Genomic DNA, 17,211 nt, shown 5'->3' with positions numbered 1-17,211 from the left:
ACCGGGGTACAATGGGCATTTTCTGTCGTAGAACCTAGCAGCGATTCAATTCGAAAAAGCCAACTCAATTAAACTTAGAGTCACAGCTTAACTTATTTCATCTAACAATTTGGCCTAGTGGTAAGGTGTCGGAAACGTAACTCAGTAGACTCGAGATCGATTCCTGGTGAAGCTGATTTTTTTCATTGACCATTCATGATTGATTATTTAAATTATTGCAAAGCACCAGAAAAATACTGTATGAATGAATGTGAATTGTATGTGTTCTGCAAAGACACATACATTATTATGTTGGAGCTTTGTTATATGGATGTTACGACTCACCGTTTATTGCTAAGTGCTAGAACTAGTCATTCGGGATGGATATTTATGTTTAGAATGTTTTTAACAGTTTTAAGTGTTCTTTCCCTATATTTTACATTTGTCAGTTTCAACGCCCTATCGACTAATGCAACTATAGTGTTTACTTTGTGTGAAAAAGGGCTCACCGATCCAAAGTCCAGGTATCGTCCGGGAAAGATCACTTAAAACTGTTAAAAACATTCTAAATATAAATAACTATCCCGAGCAACTAGTTGCAAAAATAGTTAAAGAGAGAACGCATAAAATGTACAACAGTTTAAGTGAGGAAAAAATCGAACAAGCCAAAAACTTTATAACAATACCGTATTGCGCAGGTCTAGGGGAAAAACCAGCTCGATATTTTAAACAATATGATATCAACGTTGCCTTTAAGTCCTTTGACAAAGTTAAAAACACAATTTTTACAAAAACTAAGAATAAAATTTCAAAGGAAAAAAGAGCAAATGTTGTTTATGACTTAAAATGTGGAGAACGTAAAAAATCTTATATTGGCGAAACAAGTCAGTTTTTGCATAAAAGATTAGAGCAACATAAAAACGATGTTAAAAACAAAAAGGTTGGAGGATCAGGACTAGCCCAACATAGCATAGAATATGGTCATATTTTTTACTTTAAAAACACAAATATTCTTGAAAAAGTTTCCAAATATAACACAAGAATTTATGCAGAAATGTTCCACATCAAAATTAGGGGCGACAACGACGTTGTTAATAAACAGAAGGACTCTATAAATTTTAAGTCAGCCTACAATTCCATTTTATCTAAGATCAAAACACTGACAGACAAATGTAAACATAACATCAAAAGTAAACAAATAACTACAAACAGTAGTGTAGACGATCGCTAGATTAAGTAAGTTTAAAATAGTATGGTGAAATGGTATATAATACCAAAATAAATTTAATTTAAGGTCCACTGAAGAGGAGTGAAAAGCCAAAAGTAACTCGAAACGTCCGGACCAACTGGCAAGTAATTGTGTAGTTATTTATTCGCCGGAAAAAGTCGATAATAAAAACATACAACTTATCGCTGCGATTAGCTAATTCAACGATTGATTTAATTGTAAATATGGAAGATCCAACTATGATAACATGAGTGATTTTATTATAAATATGATGGATTCATATTTCTATGACTGATTCAATGTGATCAACTATAAATATTGTAAATTTAAATTCTGTTTATATTGCAAATTATCAAATCTCATCATATCATATTTATGATGTTTTTCTTCAGAATAATTTCATGACTACGTTTTATTTTTTAAAATTTGTTATTTCTGCATTTTGTATCTAGCTCGTTTAAGCCGCCGCGATGCTGAAAAGCTAACCCGGTGATCCCGATATCCACGTCCCCTGTTGTTCGTTTTGCATCTTCATGCATGGTTACCCAGCAAATTGTGCGTCTTAAGTAATCGGTCCCGGAGGACGTCCTTAGGAGTCGATGTTTTTTCACCTGGCGAAGATTGACCTTGTGGGGGGAAAATTCACTGAATATCATGACATCAATCCATCATTTGCTTTACCGATCTTAATGACTTACAAATACTATTTTTCTTTGGAATCCTGCCATGATAACGTAGAGAAACGTCGAGACTCACGTCGATTTCACCGGCAGCCAGGCACCTTTACCAATTCCAGGAACCGTCGGCCTACGACCGCTGCCAGGAACTGATGGAGGAAAAAGATTCCGCATCGCCGGAGAGCGCTTGCACTTCGCGACTTATTTCAGGAACTGCCGGCGGCTGAGTCCTAAAAACAGCACCACGATCGCTACAGGGAATACGTTCGCTCACACTGATGAACACTACAGTATTCAAGTATCACACAATCAATCAAAAAATATAGTTGAATTTACTACGTTTATAGTTGAATGCCTAAAATCAATCATACAATTGTAGTTGAATTTATCATATTTACGGTTGAATCAATTTTACCATAACAGTTGAATCTATTATATTCATAGTTGATTGCGTCTTGTCAATCATCAGTTTGTAGCTGAGTCTTTTATATTTATAATTGAATGCGAAAAAATCAACAACGCTTTGATGTTTGATATAACCAGCAGAAATGATCAGAACAACTGGGAAAAAATTAGCAACAATTGCTACTTGTAAAACACAATTTTAATTAATTCTTCAGTTAACAGTTCAAAATTTCAGTAGTTTCACATGAATTCATATTGAATAAAGATTGATCAACACAAGGAAAACATCATTCGAAACCAAAGATTACCGTTTTTTGGGAAAAAATGGCATTAACAATCTTATCTTAGGTTTCATACAGTTCTTTTATCAAGATATTTGATAAAAAAATGTTTTAAAATTTGTTTATTTTATAATCTGTTATTCTGTGTTGATTGCCATTTTTGTTCTGCCGCTGAAAACCTATCAAACGGCTAAGGAAAGAGTAATTTCATAAAAATTAAACAATTATAACCTACTGAACACTCCCTCCCAAATTCGTCAGGCTATGAATTGAAAGCCTTCAATTCCAGCAAATCGCCGGCAACCAAATTCCATTAGTGATCTTCGCTGTCAAAAGAAACACACCGAGAAAAAAAAGTCCTAGGTGATTGAGTTGAGAAAAAAGGCCGCAGGCATTTGCCCCCTCCTCCTGATGAAGCAAGGAGAACGTTCCGCAGGAGCAGGAATAATTTCAGTTTTGTGCTCGAATCACTTCCAGACTTGTGATTTTGGCTGTATCTCGCTTCGACTTTCTCGGTCACGTATAAAGCGAGGGAGGTAGTTTCGTTTCAAAGTTGCCAGGTTCTGGAGCAGCACCGATTGTCCGATATGAAATGGTGCTTCCGGCGGTTTTTTTTTCTATTTCTTTAGTTCACTCTCTCCTCCACTCAATTCTAAAGTGAATAAACGGGCTACCGTTTCATGGGGAGCTCTTTTGAGCTTATTTTCCTTTTTCCAGTGAAGCCGGCTATTCATTTTCTTTTGATCCAGACGTTGACGGAAATTAAATTTCGGCTATACCAATTTGCCACTAGCCACAGGATTAATAGAAGTGTCAAATGCTATTATTTTGAAATCTGAAGGATCAATTTGACGGATCGTTAAGTTTGATCGGAGCGGTGTGTAGTGTTGGGATAAAGACACGTCTAGTCGTTCGCTTTTCAGACTAGCCCAACTTTCTGTTAGAGGTGTTTGAAATGAAAGTCTACGAGAACCAAACTGAGTAGGGGAAAAGTTCATATAACGCCCCATGTGGCTAATACGCGCCACCCTTGTTTTGAAGAGTCTGTAACATTTTAAGCCTGCAAAATATTACCAATTGGTTTTAAATGCTGTGATTGGTCATGGCAAGTATGAATTTTTCCTTAAAATGCCCCTGTGTCGTAATAATTTCACAATTTAAGTTTTTCTTCATTTCGATCTAAATTTTAAATCACTTTCAATAAGGTGTCACCAAGCAGAGAAAAACGAATAAGACAATATTTTCTGACACATCGATAGAGGAGAATCTAAACTATGATTTTATGCTAAAAAATCATACTGAACTCGCTATGGTATGCTTTTTATGGGTATGTTCTATCACGGCCCATGCGCTCGTTATAACACGCCAATCGAAGTAGGCTGAAAATAGCATTTATTTTTCAAAAAGGCCAATTTTTATTGAAAATGAACAAAAAAATTAAAACCATATTTTGAGCATGAATTCAGCCCAAAAAATGTAATTTTAATTTTTTTTAAATTTTGATTAGTTCATTTTGATTTTCTTTTCATTCAAAGTGTCTGTAAGTATTGGTGTGTTTTCGGTCTTCGGCTGCTTTCGGGTGTGTTCGGCTGCTAGGCGCGTATTGAATACACAGCAGCGCGTATTTGCAACACAGTTTTGTTCTGTGGCTTTGAATATGGTTTTAAAAAATCAAGTTTTTGAAGCAACTATAGCAATTTGAGTTATAAAAAATCATAGGCATTTGTAGAAAACACTTTTCTTCAACGATTTCACTCATTTTTAACACAATTTGTTCGTGGAATGCATAGAAAATCAGCGATTCGCTTAGGTGGCGCATAATAGGGCATGTTCCCCTAATTTGAAAGGCTTTGAAATTGATGGTTGAAGTTGTTTTTAGCTGACGAATATATCAATTAAAGAAACCATTTTTTCCTTGAACATTCATCGTTTTGGAAATTTACAGGAAGGTTTAGTTTCCCTACTTTTGGCCCTTCAAGCGGTAGTCATAATAAATCCACGCTTTTCTTATCAAAACACGCGAGTTTTGTGTTTTTCAGTAAATCCATTTATAGTTAATGAACTTATCTACTAGTTAGAATGAGAATTTCAAACTTTGGTTTTGCTGATATTGATAGATTCACAATTACATCCCTTTCTCTATTTTTCCTAACGATCTTTTTAGTAGAACGTGGACGTGAGGTTCAAAGAGTCATGTACATCGAGAATGAGTTTCTAATTTCAAGAACCATTCTTTTGACCCTTGTACGAAATTGATGGCCTTGGTCAATCACGGAGCATCCATTGGCGATGTGGAACTCGTTCGACTGAGCCAGGCCTGCGATCATTGAATTTAATATGCATTTATTGTAGAACACTGTCAATAATAAAAAAAAAATTCTTTAAAACTTTGATATGTTGAAAACAATGAACAAAACTGTTAACTTTTATTTACACTTTAAAAACTCTTGTGAAAAGGTAGCGCTAGTGTAGTCTAGCGGATAGGCTGGTTCGAGTCTGCATTTGGTATGCCAGGCGTACTGGGTTCGATTCCCGGTATGTTTAATCAATTGCCAGCTGGCCAGATATATACACGGATGCCGGAATACCTGTAAGTAAACAAGCATATCTGATTGACTAGCTCTAGCTCTATATACCTACATCAACAAACGCAATACATTCACTTCATAACAAATCATTCGAAGCTATGGGTTTCGGGTATGGTGTACGCGTTGCATTGTAGATTTGTCGAACCTAATAATCTAAGAATGCATGTGAGCAAATACCTAGGCAGAAACCGCGGTGAATCCGTGCACCCATGGTGGATAACCAACATACATTTAAAAGCTCTTGATGAGCATTTTGGGTTCAATCATTAGGGAAGATGTCAGTTGTCAATTAAGCTAAGCTAAGCCAAGCTATATGTGATTTCAAAACGCATTCAGCACCAATTCAGTAATTTTTTATTTTGTTCGAATTAAATTTTACATGTTTTCAGTTAAAAATGTTTTCAAATCAAAAAACCTCTACATTTGCGAATAAAACCTACTACAAAAAATCTACAAGCTGAAACCATTAAAATTAATATTTGGATGGATGAAATTTTAAAATTAAAAAACGCGTGGTGTAAACCACTCATATTCCAGCAAATAGAGATGAGATTTAAATAGTGAACCATTGATTTGTATTTTGGTGTATTCTAGCCCAGACTGGTAACTGGGTTATAAAAATATTAATATAAAAAATTTTCTGAGCGTCCGAAAAAATATTCTTACATTAATAGTGTGGTATAGGATAATAAAAGCAATATAAAGCATGTAAGTGATATCATTAAGCAAATCCGTCGTAATGGGTTAAGTTTTTTACGGCATCGAAAAATGTAAAACTTTCCACATCTATTTAGCGATCAATCAAAAACTTAAAAAAAACTATCTCAAGATGTGAGAAAATATGTCATTGTCATTTTTTATCATTAATTGATAACTTTATTACATTAAATTGAAAATAAAAATTGAATTAGTGAGTGGTATATTAATGCTGCATCTAACCCTGCTGTTGCATGTAAGGTTGTAGGAGTCACAGAAAACCTATAACTTTTTCAGAATTTAGAGAGAATTTTCATCTCAGATTCTGTATCACAGAACACTGAATTTTGGAAATATTCTCAGATTTCACAGATTTTTTAAAATAAGTACGTATTTTCAAAATAATATAGGTAGTATGCCAACATAGATTTTCGATTTCCAACTTTGTTTTGGAAAAAACATGCTAAGATTGGTAATATTTAACGAATTTTCTTAATAGAAATGTAAAAAAGTCTCATTTCTTCATGACTTTTCAAAAAAAATTTAAGCTGTTCCTATCACAGAAAACTGTCACCTAATATCTGCGTAAAATCAAAGAATTATTTTCGGCAACCTTGGTTGCATGACGAACGGTAGGTGTCTATTTTTTAGCGTTGTCACGTAACGAAAATTCAATTCATGATTCATTCAAACGTCACACACTGTCGAAAATTAGAGCTCTCTTCAAATGCTTTGAGAGGAATTCAATGCAATTTTCAGAATGAAAATCGGTTAAGGAAGTTATGACGTCACGAAAATTGAATTCCTTTCTCCCAAAACGTTAAGACCTTTTATTTCAAAATTATTAAAATATTCCTTTAATTCAATTGTTACATGAATATGCACAGCAATAAATGAATACAAGTATATTTTTCATGGTACCTAAAATTTTTTTTTGCAAAAACGCGTTTTTTTTTAAATGAAACTTGTTGAACACTTGATTCGCGAATGAACAAACTACCATGAAATGTAGTTCTCATCGATTTTCCATAAGAACCTTTGAGAATCATAAAGAAGGTGGTTATCTGTGATTTCATTTAGAGTTATGATAACACATTTATTAAAATTGTTAACAACCGGGTTTTTAATCGCTGTTTCATGTTTTTTTTTGTTCTTTGACCCTTCAGAAACTACTTTTTAAAACTTAATATCTTTTTTATCATATCTTTGATCAAAATGAAGCTAAGCGATGAAATATTCATCATAATTAAAGCACGTGAAAAGCTACAATGAAAACAAATCGACCGATAGAGACTTCAGAAAATGGTGCGAAACTGGGTTGTTATGTTCCTTGCAAAGAAATTTTCTCATAATTCCATACAAGTTCCAAGGTCATTGCGTAATCTATTCCGTGGTCTGCCCCCCCAAATTTAGCATAAGACTTCATGCTAAGCCTTGGATCAATTCAAGCTTGTAACTTGTAATATTTTCATAATTTGCCTAACTTGGTCACTACAGCGTTCATTAAAAAACTATCATCAGAACGAAGGTTTTTGATATTTTCAATTATTTTTCCTTTCCTTTGCAACTTATAATAAAAAGATTGAGGAATAAATTCAAATGCTTTTACGAATAGTTTGTTTTCTAGTTACTGGTTTTTTGTAATAATGTTCACGTAATCACACAAATGAATTTTGCCGAGCAATGGTTCCAAAGCGAATTGGTACAGAATAATCTCGAGTGCGAAAGTTCCAAAATGTTCCTCAAATAGCCTTTTTTGTGACATGTCAATCGCATCTATTTAGTTTAAAAATTACAAATCGAGTCTCAAATAGCCTTCTAGTCTTCCTTTCAGAGTTTTTTTGAGCCACATCTTAGATTTATTGATTTTTTTTTCCAATTTGAAAAAATATATATGAATGATCAATGAACATTTATTTAATGAAAATAACTTTAAAACCATTAGACAATTATTTTTCTCTTGGATATTTCTTTTAAATCTGTTTCTGAATACCATTGAGAACATGATTCTCTCCTGGAACGTATACTTTTCTTACATGGTTTAATTTTATATCAATTTCAATGCGATGGCAAATATTAAGTCAAGAAAATTTAAAATTCATATCAAGCATTAATGGATACTTTTTATGATGTTAAAATGGAAAACTTTAACGCTCTAACAAAAGCAAAATATTTATAAATTCTTTGACAAAGAGGTGCCAATAAAATAAACAGAAATAAGTTTTCTTAAAAAAATCAATTTTTTTAATGACATTCGCCAGATTTAGCTTATTTTTTCCAGAATCCAGAAGTTTAAGGTTAACGTTAAACTCGACTGAAATTTATGTAGCCTTAAATTTTAAATTTCAAAACTTATTCTCCTGAAAACTGGTAGAATTTTCAAAACTCATGACATCAAGCGAACGTGTCTTAAGAATTTTAAGAATCAGGACAATTCAAAAATCTTATTCTATGACACATGTGATTCTTCAGTATTGTGCGTCCAATTGAATGTCGATTGAACTTTCATACATTTGAGATTTTTCAACAATTCTTGCTAAAGCTTAGATTACTGGAAAATTATGTGGTTGGATCAGTATAAATCTGTAATAATTTAATTTTATAGCTTTCATTGAAAATTGAGGACAAAAATTAAGAAACTGTACATTTAAACTGGCAAAATCAGTACCAGGACACTTTTAAAGATTCGAAACAAAAGTAAATAAAACTTTATCAACGGTGATAAGCTCTTAATCAAATTATTTACTGTTTCTGAAACTTTCTTCAAAATTTGTATGTCTTTGGTAAACATTGGTTACAGGCATCACACTTGAAATTTTAAACTTGTTCAAAGACTCAAAAATCTAACTTTTTTACAAGTTTACAAATTAATTATAAAAAAACCTGTTTCGAAATGTAATTACAAGTATTAAGCCTGTCGCTTTATCCTTGGTCGATGACCAGAAATGATTGTACATTGAAATTCAAAACAATTGAACGAAGAATAATAATTCTTAGAATTTTTAAATCGTTATATTTATTACATCCCATTCTGTAAAATGTCTCTGTTCTTAAGTATTTGTGATTTCCATGTACAAAATAAATCATTTCCAACCACTGATGAATGGTCCTTGCAATTAGTGGAGCTACTATACAAAACGCATGGTTCTTCCAAAAAGGAGCATTTTTCTTAGCATGCTTCCAACGATTTGCCCATTCGAAACGTATGGTACTGGTGGTCCACGTTTCATCCTGTTCCTGTGTTCCAGATGTCTCTGCGTTCTCTGCTCCATGGTAGGCCCAACCACTTTATGTTTCTGATCATTTTAATGTTTTTATGTTAAAATGGTTGAAAGCATGAACAAAGACAAGAAGAATAATAATTAACTTTTATTGTTCTTTGGGACTCAGACATAAGTTCTGGCTGTGGAAGTACGATTAGTGATTAGTGATTAGTGATTAGTGATTAGTAATTACAAGTATTAAGCCTGTGATGAAGTTTTTAAACAGACTATAAGAATTGAAATTTTCATCCATTCACAGTGCTGATTCGAGTTTTAAAAGCTGTCAAACTTAAATTTTTAATGCACAATTCCTTGTTTTGGACATTTATAATAGAGTAAGCTTTCCAATTTTTTTCCTGTACGTATCCAGGCCGGGCGAATCCGGGCATTGTGTTTCTACATTTTAAACTTAAAACTAAAATCTAGGCACATAACAATTAAAATAAAATGCATGCGAATTTCTTTCGCTAAAAAAAATTGAAAAATTGGAAATTCGTAAAAACTTTTGGTAAAACCAGGAAAACCGGACCGGACCGAGCATTTCCCAATTTTTCTTAGAAAAAACCGGGTTAAAACCGTTAATGTGAATGAGGCATCTATAATTAGATACATTAAAATGTCGTCTTAGTTTCAAATACTTAACTTACTTAATGATCCCGCGCCGATCCTCCGGTGCATAGGGCCGTGGTAAAAGACCTCCACTGTTGACGATCCGGAGCCAGCGTCTTCACCTGGTCCCAGTCAAGATTCTCGTCGACAGTTCGGATTTCAGCGGCTAGGCTTCGCCGCCACGAATTTCTGGGCCTGCCTCTTCTTCGATAACCTTCTGGATTCCAATCTAGCGCATCTCTGCAAATCTCGTTTTCATCTCTTCGCAGCGTGTGCCCAATCCATCTCCACTTACGTTCCCGAATCTCGATTTCTAGCGGCCTTTGATGACACCGGCGATGTAGTTCCTCATTCGAGATCCAGTTGCCAGGCCACCAAGCGCGGATGATATTCCGCAGGCAGCGGTTTACAAATACTTGCAGTTTTCGCGTCGTTACCGCATATGTGCACCAAGTTTCGCACCCGTACAGCAATACGGATTTGACGTTTGAGTTGAAGATTCGGATTTTTGTTCGTAGAGAGATCTGGCGTGACCGCCAGATGTTTCGGAGACTCGCAAACGCAAATCGGGCCTTTCTGATCCGTGTTTCGATGTCTTTTCTGGTACCACCATCAGGCGTAATCTGGCTACCAAGATACTGGAAGCACTCCACTTTCTCAACTTGTTGCCCAGCTACCATGAAACTGGAGGGATCTCCTGTGTTGATCTCCATCGACTTGGTCTTTCCGACATTGACTTTGAGACCTGCTGCCTTGGAACTTTCGGTGAGGTCGTCGAGTTTGCTCTGCATATCTGGTTGTGTTTGGGCGAGCAAAACAATATCGTCAGCCAGGTCAAGGTCGTTCAGTTGCTCCATTGTTGAAGGATTCCACGGTAATCCTCGGTTCGGTGCACAGTCAATCGATCCAATCAGAATCTCATCCATTACGATTAGAAAAAGTAGCGGTGATAGAATACATCCTTGTCTCACTCCAGCAGTTACCGGGATTGGTTCGGACAAGACACCGTCGTGCAAGACCTTGCACGAAAATGCTTCATACTGTGCTTCGATGAGATGGACTAGTTTCTCTGGGACCCCTCGTCGCCTTAGAGCCGCCCAGATGTTTTCATGGTTAAGTCGGTTGAATGCTTTTTCGAAATTAACGAACACCAGCAGAAGAGAGTCCTGGAATTCGTTGATTTTTTCCAGTATGATTCGTAGCGTTGTGATGTGGTCCACACATGATCGTCGAGATCGGAATCCAGCTTGTTGCCGTCGGAGTGTAGCGTCTATTTTCTCCTGGATCCTGTTCAGGATCACTTGCAGAGTACTTTGAGGGTTGTACAGATCAACGTTATGCCTCGCCAGTTACCGCACTCTGTCAGGTCTCCTTTCTTCGGGACTTTTACGAGGATACCCTGCATCCAGTCGGCCGGGAATGTTGCAGTATCCCAGATGTCAGCGAAAAGATGGTGCAACATTTGTGCTGACAGGGCAGGGTCGGCTTTCAGCATTTCAGCAGGGATGCAATCGATCCCAGGTGCTTTGTTGGATTTCATGTTTTTGATTGCCGCTTCTATTTCAGCTAGCGAAGGCGCTTCCGAGTTGACGCCATTTATGCGACTTACTGTTGGCGCTTCGAGCTGCAGATTCTGTTGGCCATCGCTATTCGTGACTCGGAAGAGTTGTTCGAAGTGCTCAGTCCAGCGTTTGAGCTGATCTGTTCGATCGGTCAATAACTGACCTGCTCGGTCTTTTAGCGGCATTCTTGCATTAGTCCTTGCACCACTGAGGCGGCGAGAAATGTCATAAAGTAATCGGGTATCTCCATTGGCGGCGGCTCTTTCTCCCTCTTCGGCTAGGGAGTTTGTCCAGGCTCTCTTGTCTCGTCTACAAGCTCGTTTAACTGCCTTTTCCAGCTCCGCATATCGTAAGCGGGTGGCTGCTTTGGCTGACCCGGTACATGCCTGCTCAATTCCGACTTTCGCCTTTCTCCGATCATCGACCATCCTCCAAGTTTCATCCGACATCCATTCACTCCTTCTTCCACAAACTTTACCGAGAGTACCATGGCTCGTCGTGATAAAGACATTCTTGATTCTACACCACTGTTCTTCGACTGTTCCGTCTGTCGGCAGCTCCGAGGCTCGGGATTCTAGCTGTTCAACATATGCCCTTTTCACCTCTGGATTCTCCAACCGGCGGACGTCGTATCGACACCCGACTTTCTCCTCGCGCCGTTGGACATGTGCAACTCTCAGTCGTATCTCGCCAAGGACGAGGTGATGGTCAGATGCAATGTCTGCGCTTCGCTTGTTGCGGACATCAAGAAGGCTCCTTCTCCATTTTCGGCTGATGCAGATGTGGTCAATTTGATTTTCTGTTCGGCCATCTCGGGATACCCAAGTGACCTTATGTGCTGGTCGATGGGGGAAGAGCGATCCACCGATCACCATGTTGTTGTTGCCACAAAATTCTACAAACAGCTCTCCGTTTTCGCTCATCTGTCCTAGGCCATGGCGCCCCATGATGCGCTCGAGGTCCTGATGGTCGGAGCCAATCTTTGCGTTGAAGTCGCCCAAATGGATTTGAATGTCACCCTTCGGAATTCTCTCAACCACGCTGTTCAGTTGACTGTAAAACTGCTCTTTCTCCTGCAAGTCGGCAACGTCAGTTGGCGCATAACACTGGACCATTGTAAGGTTTCTAACCCGTGTTCTAAATCTGGCTACGATTATTCTTTCGTTTATCGGTTCCCATCTAATGAGGGCCGCGTAGGCCTGCGGGCTTAACAGGAAACCAACTCCTCGTTCCCGGGTAACATGTTCTCCTCGTATGCCAGAGTAAAGCAGGACTTGCCCGGATTGTGTCTTATGTTCTCCAGTATTAGGCCAACGGACTTCGCTCAGTTCCAGAATTTCAAGCTTGAGGCGGCTAGCCTCTCTAGCAAGTTGTTCCAGTTTGCCTTGTTGGGCAAGGGTTAAAACATTCCAAGTTCCAATTCGTGTTTTCATGCTAAAAGTCGTCGCCAAAGTTCCAGGTCGGTCATTTCTTTCGGATTCCGTAACAATTTCAAATCGGGAGCAGTAGGTTGTTAGCCTAAAGTCCCTATCCCGCGATGGGGCTGCCATCTTGGACTTAGCTGGCGGGAGCCGCATTTCATAAATTCAGCCGCTTGCTGCAAGACAGACGCTGTTTGAGCCGCCCCTGACCTGGAGAACAGACGCTCGATTGTTGTTGCACGCTGCCCCTGACCTGGGGAACAGACGCGTGCGGCCACCTTCTCAGTCTGCATGCGACCAAAGCATCCACCGGGGTTGGGTACCCGATCTCCGCTTAGGTTACTCGCACCCCAGCCGGCACCGCGGGGAGGTAGAGATAGGAGTTGTGAATAAGAGGTGATATGACCACTATAGGGTCTCGTGTTGCACATTATCCACCGTTTACCAGCCAGCCAGCTTAGTTTCAAATAATGGCTCATTATTAATGAGGATAGAATTGATTTGATTTTTCCAATATTTTTATGTTGTCAAGCGTAATAGTTGTAAATATTTTTCGAAATGGTCGGTTAACTCTAATACGATTTAGGAAATTGCAACTGATCAATTTTCATTGAGGACAAAAATGTAATTGTGAATGCTTGAAATAATAAAAACTGATGAGGTTCACGTTGTTTGATGATAAAACAAAGGCTATCTAAGAATTTTTTTTTGTATATGATGAACTTTGATTTTCTTTTCTTGCTACAGCTAAACTTTTGTGTTCGATTAATTCAAAAATATACACACATTACGGGAACAAATGATTTGATTAAAGTTTTCGTTACTATTTGCATTTAAGATAATGATGAATTAAATCTTCATATCTATGATGATACTTCAAAAACAGTTAAAAACAAGAAATGGTAAAATAAAGTTCAAAAATGCTATTTTTCTATTTAGTCCTTTTCGCTTCTTCGTATTGCGGATGCAATTTTAAAATTTTATTCTGGACCTATGAAAATCCGCGAGCTAGATCACAAGACTCAAATATCGGTTAAGCACGGTGCTATAAATATTTTATACAAAAAATATATAAAATTTGCGCAGTGAGCTGAAGAGCCACAGCTTCATATCTAAAAAGCCGCAGGATGCCGACTTATGATCTAGGCCAAGGAAAGGATTTTTTTTTCAATTAGGAATGGTTTTTGAAGGCCTGAAGTATGATTTGAGTCATGGGTATTCGAAGAATGTTTAAGTTTAAAAGTTTTCGGCGTTTGTGTTTCTTCAAATTGCCCCCTTTGCTATGCCGGGGAATTAGTGTCGGAAGAAATTAAAGCTTTGAAGCCTTGTCCACCCCTAGTAAAGGATGGCTCTGAGTATTAAAATGTTTAAAACGAAAATCTTAAGTGTGAAAATGAATAAAAGAAAAAGAGAAAATGAATAGAATATGTGCAATATTTTTCAATGGATCACCACAAATTTTGAGAATTCACGTTCTGATACAAGACGTGGCTTTGTGTGGCATTAGGTTCAACGATGGTTTCGTTCTTTGTTTGTTATCCAGTGCACGGCCTACTGAGTTTTTTTTTTGATAATTAAATCGATAACTAGGGCGGAAGCAACAGATGCATGGGCTAGGTGGTTTAGTCAAGGGCTGTATAATAATTGCGTAGAAAAGGCAAGATTTTCCATAGAAGAAAATTAATGGGTAATATAGAAGTGAGAGAGTAAAATCAGCTAAAATTTGGAAAAGAGCAATAGTTTTTTTTAGTATAAGGTTGTTGTTTTGTTGTTTTATTTGGGATTTTAAGCCTCTTGGGTTCATTCATCCCAGTTTAGTATAAGGTTTAATTCATTTCATTTTTTTTAGTGATTCCGATTAGTGTCAGGGGAAAACATATGTATGTAACGGAAGATAGAAACTAAAAAATATTAACATGCATGTGCATGTTCCGCTAATTCCATGATTAATCCGAAATATTAATGAATTCCCTGCATTAATCTTGGCGAGGCCAATGACGCCCGAATCTGCTGTTTGCAAACCCTTTTGAACCATAAATTATGCCACATTAAAAATCTATATATATAGTCCTGAATTTTGCATCGGCCGAAGACCGAACAGAATTACCATGATCATGATCTAAAATATTTATTACAAAATTCGAATGCATTCGTTACACGAGTTACGGATGACCACGTAAACTCCAGCGGGAGAAGCTATCCATCATCGTTCCTGATTGGCTGAGTAGAGCACTGCACGGTAGAGATAGTTAGAGAGAATCGCACGCACTGGTAGGCTAGCTAGAAATAAAATGTAAATAAGAAGAAGTATTTTAGCGCTATGAATAAATCCAACTGCATTACATTATACTTACCAAAATGAACTAGCAAAATGAAAATTAGTTGTTATCACTCCAAAATTGAAATGTTTATTTTCTGAATACAAGATACAAAACTATTCTCATCAAGCCTACCTAAGAGTTTTAATTTGATGATTTGGAATTCCATCACTTCGCGAAACGTGTCCACTTTCAATTCAAATGTTTGAATCTTTAGCTCTGGCAACTTCCACTCGCTGCCGCCATCTGGTGATGAGTAGTTTCGTGGACCAATGATGATTATTTATCAGGTATGAGGGATTTCTACTGGGAGGTTTTTATGTAAAGTTTCAGGGTTTTGAATATTTTTGAGAGTTGGCCGAGTTAACCTCGAGTTCATCGGTTGCTGGTTTTGGCAAGTCGAACTGTCTCGATCCTTCTGACCTTTTGGAAGAGCTATAAGGACTCGCCTTGTGGAGAGTCTCAGCCGGGCAAATTAATCTTGGTGTGTCGTCCCTTTAAGGGTGGCGCATAAGCGACACGCTTGCACCGGATCGGACAGTTTACGGCTACAGATTTGGTTTCTATGCATAACACATGCATAGAAACGCATTACATACACTCCACAACAGTTCACACGACGCCATGGAATCGCGTATGTTGTACCATGCATTTGAGATTCACCGAACTAATTATCTGAGGAATGAATGGTGGAACATACTTTGATAAAACTGCGGTGAATCCGTTCAACCATGGTGGATTTTCATACATACATAAAATGTGAACGAATATCACAAAAGGACATATAATCAATAAATCCTTATTTGTAGCTTGGAAATTGTTGAAATCGTATTATTCATATCAAAATTTTAACACTTAAAGCTAACTCGCAAAGGATTGTTTTTAAAAAGAGTAAACTTTTCACTTTAAAAATTTCGACCCAACTGTATTAATTTAACACGAATATATCACACATTGAAAATCGGTTGAAAAAATTAATGAATAAAATATCTATATAAACCATCTGTATATTATAATGCTTAAATGTTATAAATATGGAATTCCAAGTTTTTTTTTTCAAATCGATTAATTTTTAACGGATGTTTGATTTATATGCCGTTTCGTATCGTAATATTCCACAGTAATAATTAACATGCGCCTCGCAGGTATTCTAGGAAAGCTTATTACCACTTCAGCGTGACCTCGTGGCAGCGTGTTTGGCTATCATCTCGAAGGGCCGCGGTTCAATCTAGTATCAGGACTATTTTTTCATAAGGTTGTTTTATTGTTTGAGTAAGCAAATCAAACAAATGTATAGCAGAACTGGCGTGCGTATGTATCGAACCAAGTCAAAATCAAAGCAATCAAGTAAGATGAATTGAGGAATAAAGATGGATGCCGAGAAACCGGCACCACATGGGCTGCTGGTGACCAAAAAGAGGAGAGGAAAGATTTTTTTGTATTTACTGATTAAACGATTTCTTGTAAGCTGAACAGAAGGCCGTTCAAATCTGTAATGGAACTTCAAAGTTTCAATAAGAACTTAAATTTTCGGCTGAATAAAACGAACTTCAACACATTGATTTATACTTTTTTTTTCTTTATTATAGAGACTTTCAGCCTCGGGCTGGTTCGTCTTTCTGATTTATACTGATTAAGCTGTGTTTTACCTGTTTAACAAGATTTTCGGTTGCTTGGGAATTGTAGTTAAAAATGTAAAACAAGAAATTTTAGCTTAAAGTTGATACCAGATGATTGTGTCTTAAGCTGGAAGTCTAAAAAAAAAAGATGATTTAAATGATTATTTTGTACCTGGATTTAGGAACCATAAGATACATTTCTTCAAATAAATACATTGGCGACGGAAATGGTGACAAATAGAGATTGTAATAGACAAACAATTTCTACTAAACACAAAAAATGAATTAATTAACGTGGAAGCTCAGATTAACGCATTCTTGTTTTATGATAGTCCTACTTAAGTTTGTTGACTTTCTAAATTTATGCGCCGAAACTTGATGGTAAAAAGTCCTTTTTACTATATTTATTCCTCTGATTTGATTTTTTCAGGGTCACAGAATACAACTGTCGATAAATCTGAATCATAAAATAAAACATTGACTAAAAGAGCTTAATTCGAAAGATATATGACTGAAAAAGTCCTGAAATTATCCCGATTCACTCTATTTTCCGGCACAGCGTTAA

General features: G+C 36.9%; 1 protein-coding gene across 1 annotated transcript in view; it reads left to right on the top strand.

The window, feature by feature from the left end:
- The window catches only part of LOC129755405 (connectin-like), a 192,220-nt gene that overhangs the window by 15,177 nt on the left and 159,832 nt on the right, over positions 1-17,211 (top strand). The window lies entirely within an intron of this gene.

This window comes from Uranotaenia lowii, chromosome 3, assembly GCF_029784155.1.
Source record: "Uranotaenia lowii strain MFRU-FL chromosome 3, ASM2978415v1, whole genome shotgun sequence".
Taxonomy (NCBI): Eukaryota; Metazoa; Arthropoda; class Insecta; order Diptera; family Culicidae; genus Uranotaenia; species Uranotaenia lowii.
The sequence above is the reverse complement of the archived record's forward strand: the minus strand, read 5'-3'. Positions and strand labels throughout refer to the sequence as shown.